Source organism: Acinonyx jubatus, chromosome D3, assembly GCF_027475565.1.
Source record: "Acinonyx jubatus isolate Ajub_Pintada_27869175 chromosome D3, VMU_Ajub_asm_v1.0, whole genome shotgun sequence".
In the NCBI taxonomy this organism is placed as follows: domain Eukaryota; kingdom Metazoa; phylum Chordata; class Mammalia; order Carnivora; family Felidae; genus Acinonyx; species Acinonyx jubatus.
The window spans coordinates 27,640,683-27,649,208 of NC_069392.1; positions in this window are offsets into that span (position 1 = coordinate 27,640,683).

Below are 8,526 nucleotides of genomic sequence, written 5' to 3' on the forward strand. Positions count from 1 at the left end.
ATGGATTTGCCAGTGAGGGAGGTGTTGAAGAGAACACTCAAGTTTCTGGTCACAGGAGCTAGTAGCAGACAGTTTCATTTCACTAAAGGAATACAAAAACACAAGCAAGTCTGGGGTTATGGTCAGAGGAACATGTTGAATTTAAGAGCTTTGGGACATCCAGACAGATTGTAGGTGCTGAGCCAATGGTTATGCACAAAACAGGCCAGGATCCCTATTCTCAGGGAACTTACTTTCTCATGGGAGAGAAGATGATCCACAAATAGGAAAACAATTAGTATGCTAGAATTCACCATGGAGGTCTCGGGCCTGGGGGAAAAGTGGGAAAGATTCGGGGAATTTTCAGATTATAGGTGGTGATTAAAGCTGAGTAGGTGAAGGAGTGCCCCAGAAGAGTGAGAGGGAGTTGCACCTGAATCCTGGAAATACAGACACTGGAGGCCAGAACCCTCGAGAAGAACCCAGCTCAAGGGGCACCTGGGTGGCTCAGTTGGTTAAACCACCGACCTTTGATTTCAACTCAGGTCATGATCTCAGGATCGTGAGGTCCCTACTGACAGTGTGGAGCGTGCTTGGAATTCTCTCTCTCTGCCTCTATCTCTGCCCCTCCCCAGCTCACATGCACGCGTACTCTCTCTCTCTCTCTCTCTCTTTCAATAAAATAAATAAGCATTTTTTTCAAAAGGTGGAAAGAGAAAAGTGATCAGAAAGCAAAGGCAGATGGAGCACCTGGGTAGCTCAGATGGTTAAGCGTCCAACTCTTGGTTTCAGCTCAGGTCACGATCTCACAGTTCATGAGTTCGAGCCTCACATCGGGGTCTGTGCTGATGGTGCACAGTCTGCTTGGGATTTTCTCCCTGTCCCTCTCTGCCCCTCCCACATCTCTCTCTCACTCTTTCAAATAAAAAATAAAACTTAAAAAAAAAAAAAGAAAGCAGAGGCAGAGTTCCAAGGAGGAAGTGATCAGCGTGCTCAAATACTAGACAGGAAGAAATATTAAGTCAGAAGTGTTTCAATGGAGTGGCTTGGGTGGAACCCAGATTATAAGGGCTACAAAATGAATAGGCAGCAAAGGGGGAGATTACTCTCTTAAACATGGCCGTGAAGGAGAAAGACAGGGTGGTAAACTAGGAAGGCGGTAGAAGACAGGATCATGGGAGAGTATGGACCTTATGTGAAGGCTAAGAAGAAAGAGGTGAGGAGATGGGAAAGGTCAACCACAGACCCGAGAAGAGACACCTCTTCCCAGAAAAAGAAGTAAAGAAACAATGTAGACATACGCACTGGTGTTGTGCCCAGGTAGCCATAACCAAGTACCACAAACTGGTGACTTAAGCAACAGAAATGTATTGTCTCAGTTCTGGAAGCTAGAAGTTCAAAATCAAGGTGTTGACAGCATTGGTTCCATCAGGGTGGTGAGGGAAAGCTCCACCCCAGGCCTCTCTCCTTCACATATAGGTGGCCATTTCATGTTCATATGACATTCCCCCTGTATCTACACATCATCTTTCCTCTGTCCACCACTTTGTGTCCAAATTAACCCTTTTTTGAAGGACACCAGTCGTTATTAGATTAAGGCCCACCCTAATGATCTCTGTAAAGGCCCTATCTCCAAATAATGTCACATTCTGAGTCACTGTGGGTTGGAACTTCAGTATGTTAATTGACATGTAGACACAGTCCCACACAGCTGGGAAGGAGCTGACCTCTGACAACCTTAATTTTCTGTGTGAGGCTGAAATAGGTGGGAGCTAAGATAGAGGATGGAAGCAGTAGATTATCAAGGGAAGGACTGTAAAAGACCCAGCTAAGACAGGGGACTCAGAAGGACCCTGGCAATGAACACATTTCACAGATCTTAAAAAATAAAAACAGAAGAGTGGGGTTTCTAGCCCTGCAGCTCCCTATAGGTTTTAAGGCTGCTTGGCAGCAGATAAGAGAGACTCCTTACAATGTCACCAGAGTTCCAGAGCAGCCCTCTGTTCTGGGACAGAGGTAAATTAGAAATCAGAATTCTGGCCTATGGCCTAAGGCAATGGTCTGGTTCCTTGACCAGAGTCACAAGGCAGAAGTCTGGGTGCTAGAATGGGCTCAGATCAGAGGAAGACTGGAAGCAAAGCTGACTTGACATTGATTTTTCCACTTAAAACTCTACCAGAAGAATGACCCGAAGTCTAGGCAGGACTCAACTTGAAAGTAGGCTAAGAGCAGGGAGCGAAGCAAGTCATTACAAATGTACAGGAAACTGCTTACCCCACAGAGGCAGCATTTAAAGGGGTTACAGTGCCCACTAAGGCCAGAGATAAACCTTTGAGACCAACAGCGCCTGCAGGCCAGTTAGAAATTAACTTAAAATCAAGTTCTGCTGTGGGTTGATTCGACTTTTTTTTTTTTTTTAAATGTGTTTTGTTTTCAAGTTTCTGTTTTCTGAGACAGGCTAATGCTGGTCATGTCATTCCACCACTTAAAACCCTTTGTTGGCTCCCATTGTGGCTATGACAGAAGTGTCATTTAGGGAAGCCAGTTGGCCAGCTGAGGCAGCACATAACAAACCTCTGTTGCACCAAATATGGTGGCCCCTGAGTCCCCAGACCCAGAGGTGGCTAGTTTCCTGCGGATGCTAACCAAAATCACAAAGAATTTTAAAATGAGAAGGAAGTCCAGGGTTGCTTGGCTGGCTCCATAGGAGGAGCATGTGACTCTTGATCTTGAGGTCATGAGTTCGAGCCCCACATTGGGTGTAGAGATTACTTAAATAAAAACTTCTAAAAAATGAGAAAGAAGTTCCTAAGTATTCATTTACAACAAGAAATACAAGAAATATAATCGTCAAACAATTTGAACTGGGATGTAAGCTCTGTAAAGATGGGAACTCTAGAGTGTTGTGCCTGGCACAGAATAGACAGTAGGTTTTTGTTGAGTGGATGGTTAAAAAACAAAACAAAACAAAACAAAACAAAACAAAAAAAACGAAGGAGGGGACAGAGAACAAGAAAGTGAAATTCTTGGCCAACAAGTAGTGAAAAAGTACTCAACAGGGGTGTCCCGTTGGCTCAGTCGAAAAGAGCATGTGACTCTTGATCTCAGGGTTGTGAGTTTGAGCTACAGGTTCAAGAGCCACAGGTTGGGTGTAGAGATTACTTAAAAATAAAGAATAAAATCTTAATAATAATAACAAAACTTTAAAAAGAGTACTCAAGGGGTGCCTGGATAGCTCAGTCAGTTAAGCGTCCCACTTCTGCTCAGGTCATGATCTCATGGTTTGTAAATTTGAGCCCCAAGTCAGGCCCTGTGCTGACAGCTCAGAGCCTGGAGCCTGCTTCGGATTCTGTGTCCCCTTCTCTCTCTACCCCTCCCTCGCTTATGATGTCTCTCTCTCTCTCTCAAAAATAAATAAACGTTAAAAAAAAAAAAAAAAGAGTACTCTGGGGCGCCTGGGTGGCTCAGTCGGTTTAGCATCTGACTTTGGCTCAGGTCATGACCTCGCACTCCGTGAGTTCAAACCTCACGCCAGGCTCTGTGCTGACAGCTCAGAGCCTGGAGCCTGCTTCAAATTCTGTGTCTCCATTTCTCTCTGCCTCTGCCTCTCTCTCTCTCTCTCTCTCTCTCTCTCTCTCTCTCAAAAATTAACTTTAAAAAATAAATAATAAAGAAGAGTACTCAATATCACTTAACAGGGAAATGCAAATCAAAACCACAATGAGGTAGATATCAACTCATGTCTGTTAGGGTGGCAATTATAAAAAGACAAGAAAAAGCAAATGTTGGCAAGGATGTGGAGAAAAAGGAACCTTTCTGCACTGTTGGTGGGAATGTAAATTGGTATAGTCACCACGGAAAACAGTATGGAGGTTCCCTAAAAAATTAAAAATAGAATGGGTGGATGCCTGGGTGGCTCAGTCAGTTAAGCGTCCGACTCTTAATTTCAGCTCAGGTCATGATCTCATGATTCTTGAAATTGAGCACCATCGGGCTCTGCACTATAAGCATGAAATATGCTTGGGATTCTCTCTCTCACCCTTTCTCTCAGCCCCTCCCCTGCTCACATGCTGTCTCTCAAAAAAAAAAAAAATTAAAGACAATCTTTACCAAAAAAATGATAAAAATAGAACTACCATGTGATCTAGTGATTCCACTTCTGGGTATTTATCCAAAGGAAACAAAATCACTGTCTCAAAAAGGTATCTGCACCTGCATGTTCATAGCAGCATTATTTACAACAGTCAAGACATGGAAAGAACCTAAGTGTTCATCAATGGATGAATGGATAAAGAAAATGTGATACACACACACACACACGCGCACACACACACAGTGGAATAGCATTCAACCAGAAAAAAGAAGGAAATTCTGCCATTTGTAACAACATGGATGGGCATTGAGGGCATTATGTGAAGTGAAACAAATCACAGAAAGAAAGATAAAGATCATATGACCTCACTTATGCATGGAATCTTAAAAAATAAACACAGACACAGAGAAGTTTGGTGGTTGCCAGAGGCAGGGGTGGGGAATGGGTGAAATGAGTGAAGGTGGTCAAAAGATATAATAAACTTCTACTCATAGAATAAATAAGTTCTGGGGATGTCATGGATAGAATGGTGACTCCAGGGGCAGCTGGGTGACTCAGTTGAGCGTCCGACTTCAGCTCAGGTCATGATCTTGTGGTTCATGAGTTCGAACCCCACATTGGGCTCACTGCTGTCAGCTTGTCAGCACAGAGCCCACTTCAGATCCTCTGTCCCCCCCTCTCTGCCCCTCCCCCACTTGCACTCCCCCAAAAAGTAAATATTAGAATGGTGACTACAGTTAATAATACTATATTGTATATTTGAAAGTAAATCTTAAAAGTTCTCACAAGAAAAACATAACTCCATGAGGTGATGGATGTTAACTGTGGTTAACCATTTCCCAATATATACATGTATGTAATCATGTTGTACACCTAAAGCTAATACAATGTTATATGTCAATTATATCTCAATAAAACTCAGGGAGAAATGTGAAATTCTCATTGTAACTGAAAACCCCATTCTCTCTCTGTAGGAATGCTATTGAGCCAGGTTAAAATCTGATGATAGCTTAGTTCTTATTCCTTCCTTAGGCCGAGCCTCACCACACACGGCCATGCACATCATGTGTGCTGAGTTTATTCATCATGTAAATGTCCATTATCTCAGGATCTTGTCTGCTTTTTCTGAATTCCAGTAAGGAGAGGTTTTAGTCCACATTTGCTTGAATGGCTACCTAGACATTTTTTCTTCTTCCCGATGACAAAGCCACAGTCACGTTTGGTCTAAGTCAGGCACGGCTCTCCTATTCTTGCTGGTGCTTGCTTTAGGAGTGGACACGTGACCTAGTGGGGTGGGGATGGGAAGGGGAATCTCTTGAAAGTCTTCTGGAGGAAGTGCTCTTTGCTCTTAAAAAGGAACACAAGGTTCACCTGGGTGGCTCCATTGGTGGAGCTTCAGACTCTTGATCTCAAGGTTGTGAGTTCAAGTTCACCCACGTTGGGTGTGGAGCTTACTAAAAAAAAAAAGTCCTTCTTCCACTGGCAGTGTCATGACTGGATGTGAGGCCTGGGGTGCTTGCAGACATCTGGACACCAGCCAGAAAAAGAAGCCAAAATCTGAAGGTGGTTAGAACCAAGAAAATCACAGAGAAGCAGACCTAGGGTCTGGATATCCTGCATCTGGAGCTGCCCTACTACAGACTTTGTGTTGTGGAAAATGACAAATGCCCTTACTGCTTAAATTATTTTCAATCAGGGTTCCTAATTATTACAGCACAAAGCTTGCCTGGCTACAATGGTTATGCCATGAATCCTTGATGAGTAAATTTTTTAGGATCCCTGAGTCACTCTAGTATTGCAGGTATGGACTGATAGATTGGATTGCCTAACCCCAGGAGGTGTAGACTGCTTTTTTTTTTAATTCTTTTAAATGTTTACTTATTTTTGAGAGAGAGACAGACAAGACAGACAGAGGGTGATTGGGGAAGGGGCAGAGAGAGAGGGAGACACAGAATCTGAAGCAGGCTCCAGGCTCTGAGCCGGCAGCACAGAGCCTGACACAGGGCTCAAACTCACAGACTATGAGATCATAACCTGAGCCAAAGTCGGACACTCAACCGATTGAGCCACCCAGGTGCCCCTGTGGACGGCTTTTTGAACAGACTTTGCATGAGGAATGGAGTGGGATAATCCTAGGTGATCTGGGGGTTTAAACAAACACAAAGTCGTCTTTTTCAGAAGCAAAGATGGCCAGGGGAGCCACTATTATAATGGGTAGGAAATAAAAATGTGGAAACGGGGACCTATGTTGAAAAGAAGTGTTCATGATTTTATAGCAGCTTTTGAGATTTTAGTCTTGTTTTAGGGAAGGGGAATTTGGGATTGAAGTCTCCTGTCTTCTGTCTGCATCATTCACAGGAGATTTTATCCTTACAGAGATGAGAGTACAGTGAAGAGCAGTTACAAGGTACTTCCTCAAATAAAGATGGTTGACACAAGACTCCTCACATGTAAGCACTGAGTCTTGTATTTATGCAAAGATTTCTAGTTCTCACTCTGACTGTTACAGAATAACCATATACCTCCTATGATGGTATGGCTATATGGCATGAATGCTATGGTTATGAATTGAAAGTTATTTTATAATGAGAATCAAACTATCAGTATTACTAAAAAGGTGGGATCTCAGCTATAGGTCAAGTTCTCACAGGGTCAGTCACCACTGTCCTATGAATCACGGAGGGGAAAAGATGTTTCTCTCAGATGAAAAATTGAAACTGAGAAGGAAAGCCCCAGGAGGTGCAAGTCTGATTGTACATTAGGATTAGCTGGAGTTTTAAAAACTATTGAAGGTGGTCCTTAAACATATGTGAAGTTGCTCAATCTCATTCCTAATATGAAAAAGGTAAAATAAAACTACTCTGAACATTTTTTTCACATATAAGTTGCAAGGATCTAGAGTCAGATATATACCATTGACTGATGAATGGATAAAGAAGAGGTAGGATATATATACAATGGAATATTACTCAGCCATCAAAAAGAATGAAAGCTTGCCATTTGCAACAACATGGGTGGAGCTATGTCTTATGCTAAGCAAAATAAGTCAATCAGGGAAAGACAAATACCATACAATTTCACTCACATGTGGAATTTAAGAAACAAAACAGATGAACATATGAGGGGGCAGGGGAAGAGGAGGGAGGGAAACAAACCACAAGAGGCTTTTTAAAAAATGTTTATTTATTTATTTATTTATTTATTTATTTATTTAATGTTTGTGGTTTTTTTTGAGAGAGAGAGAGTTCTTGTGCAAGTGGGGGAGGGGCAGAGAGTGAGGGGGACAGAGGATCTGAAGTTTGCTCTGTGCTGACAGCAGGGCTCAAACTCATGAACTGCAAGATCATGACCTGAGCTGAAGTTGGGTGCTTATCCGACTGAGCCACCCAGGCGCCCCTATTTATTTTTGAGAGAGAGGGAGAGAAAGCAGGGGAGGGCAGAGAATCCCAAGCAGCCTCCATGCTGTCAGTGCAGAGCCCAACATGGGGCTCAAACTCATGAACCATGAGATCATGACCTGAACCCAAAGCAAGAGTCAGATGCTTAAATGACTGTATGTTAAAACTAAATTTTAGGGGCACCTGGGTGCTCAGTTGGTTAAGCATCCGACTTCGGCTCAGGTCATGATCTCATGGTTTGTGAGTTTGAGCCCTGCATTGGGCTCTGTGTTAACAGCTCAGAGCTGAATCTTGCTTCGCTTCTCTCTCTGCCCCTCCCCTGCTCATGCTCTGTCTCTGTCTCTCTCTGTCTTTCTCTCAAAAATAAACATTAAAAAAATAAAACTAAATTTTAAATAATTTTTTAATAAAGCTTTAAAAATTGGACATACAATTTCACCAATATTCTCTTCTACTTCTCCTCTACTTCTGAGGATATGGGGATTCAATTCCCTGGTCCCCTTTCATTGAGGCTTGGCATGTGACTCATTCTGATTCATAATTCTGCAAACAGAATTAACATACATCCTCTGGCTGAAGCATTTATTTTTTTTTTAATTTTTTTTTAACGTTTATTTATTTTTGAGACAGAGAGAGACAGAGCATGAACAGGGGAGGGTCAGAAAGAGAGGGAGACACAGAATCTGAAATGGGCTCCAGGCTCTGAGCTGTCAGCACAGAGCCTGACGCGGGGCTCGAACTCACGGACCATGAGATCATGACCTGAGCCGAAGTCGGACGTTTAACCGACTGAGCCACCCAGGCGCCCCTGGGCTGAAGCATTTAATAGCTGGTGTTCTTAAATGAAAGAGACTCTCCAGTTCTAAAATTCAACTACCGAGGGAGAAGGTCAAGTGTTTGTTCCACTTGGTGTACCTTCAGGATGGTGGAGCTTCCACCAGCCTGGATTGCTGAGTTGCTGCACAGAGGAACACTGCCCTGTCTGCTTATAAGTCAGAAATAAACCTTTATTATGTTAAGTCACTGCTACATGAGTCCAGGCTAGTCTAATACACT